Source organism: Cryptomeria japonica, chromosome 5, assembly GCF_030272615.1.
Source record: "Cryptomeria japonica chromosome 5, Sugi_1.0, whole genome shotgun sequence".
NCBI lineage: Eukaryota > Viridiplantae > Streptophyta > Pinopsida > Cupressales > Cupressaceae > Cryptomeria > Cryptomeria japonica.
Window position 1 is genome coordinate 44,422,717 of NC_081409.1, and position 2,349 is coordinate 44,425,065.

Below are 2,349 nucleotides of genomic sequence, written 5' to 3' on the forward strand. Positions count from 1 at the left end.
ACTCTTCTTGGTCTCGAGACATTTACGCAAGGTAGTCTTTTGGAACTCGACTTTTCGATTCACAATTATGATGACAATACCACGAACTCACTCGATCCTATCCAAACTCTATCCTTGGCACATCCTGAATTAATTGACTGTAGTCTACAAGACCAACCTATGAATGTACCTACTTTTTCTAATGACTACACATTAGCCTATTACCTCAACACAGTTGAACCCATGGACTCTTCCACCAACAAACAAAGTGAAAACATGACTGAAACAAACATCAAGTATCTTAGTCGCAAAAATTAGAAAAATAAAAAATAAAAGATCTGATGGTGAAAAGCACATTGTGGTAGTGTCAGAATCTAAAAAAGAGAAAATAAAGGACGTACCTAAGGGTGAAAACCTCTTTGAGGTGCCTCAAGGTGAGATACTTGATATACTGCCAAGTCATTTCTAGGAGAGGTCTTCTATATTGATCGACCCAACTCAGCTAGTGAACATTGGGAGTCAAGAGACACCACACATCATTCACTTAGCTCAATCACTATCAGCAGAAGAATTGAAAGATTTCACTAATCTGTTTTCAGAGAAGAAGATCAATTTTGCATGGACATACTCTGATATACCAGGCCTGGAGCCTGATCTTATCATGCACCATATTTATATCACACCAGGAGTTAAACCAGTCAAGCAAAAAATTCATAAAATGCACCCTCACATGGCACTTCTAGTCAAGGATGAGCTAGAAAAATTGCTAAAAGCTGGATTTATTAGAGCTATAGACTATGCGAAATGGATTTCAAACATAGTACCTATGTCAAAGGTGTTGGTATTTTTGATGTTTATGTTGTGATTGTCATTGATGGACACACACTTGTATTGAGATCCCCTTTATATGTATGAGCTAGAGCTCAACCGGTATTTCTTTCAACCAATATGTTGTATTCTAGTCTTTAGACTATTGGTGATTTTGCAGAATGTGTTTCCCGATCTGAAGCGACATGTCAACCCCAAGCGGCTCATAGATCTCAAGTGGTATGAGGGAGAAAAGTGGCATAACACATTCTTACCAGTCTTCATTTTTGTCAAACCGGCAACCAGTATTTTGTATGGACTGGTAATACTCTGTGATGAGTTACCAACTGACATTTTGTGATGAGTTACCAATCCACCGATTGATTGACGGTGCTTTTTGTGTCGTGTTACTGAGTATGTCTAGATTCATTGAACCTAGGAAATTGTAATGTAATCCTATTGGACCAACATGAAATCAGATTCCTTTAAAAGGACATCATGTCTAGGGTTTTAGGTTGTTGCTGAAAGGGTTTATGTTGTGACTAGGGTTTAAGGTGGTTGTTGAGTTGTTGTAAGAGCGATCTTATCCGAGAAGATCAAGTTGTAACTGAGAGAGATAGAGAAGACTAAAGTAATGCTGAAATGCATTAGTAATGAGCTATACTAGATCTAACCAAGCAGTTTGTGCTATTAGATAGATCAAACATTTGTTGATTACTCACATCTTTGACAAGTCTGTAGCCCTTAATCGGGTAGGCCCAAAATCTTTTTGTAAAATCCTCTAACAAGGTGGTTCACTTCTATGAATCTAAAATCCTCTAACAAGGTAGTATTTAATCAAACTTATCTCCTAATAGAGATTGAGATTCCTAACAAGATCTGTTCTGGTGAAGAACATTGTAAGACCTTAACTGATCTGGTTTCTATTCTGCAGATAGTGACTTGTGAGTTCCATCTCACTGTGGTTTTTCCCATTTGGGTTTCCACGTCAAATATCTTGTGTTATGGTTGTATTTCTTTTGTGGGTGAATGCCTTATTTTCATGTGTGATAACCGGTCTATCTGTTAGACTGTTTTACTGGTTTATCTTCAGACTGTTTAAGTGTCTAAGGATAGAGATTTTTGGCATACAAATTCACCCCCCCTCTTAGTATTCATCAATTGGTATCAGAGCCAACCTTTCTATAAGTTTAACCACTTGGAAAGAGATATGGGGGAATACACCTTGAGGGAAATTACTCAATGACTCACTCAGTCTGAGCAAGCCTATGATGATCTTATGGTCAAATACAAGGCATCTCAAGCAAAAAGGAGAGAACATGTAGAGAAGCTGATGGAGCTATCTGAAAATAGTTCTGAATATGAAGCAAATATGGAAGCCATGATTGCAAAAGTAAATAAGCTGAATGATTCAAACTCCAATCTGAGAAAGGAGTTGGAAGGACTAACTATCCGGTTTAGTCAAGAGCTTGAGAACCGGAGGAAAGCTGAAGATCTGGTAAAGGACAGAGATCATGAGATCTCCAAGTTGAAACAAGAGATTAGTGCACTGATTGCTCGCCT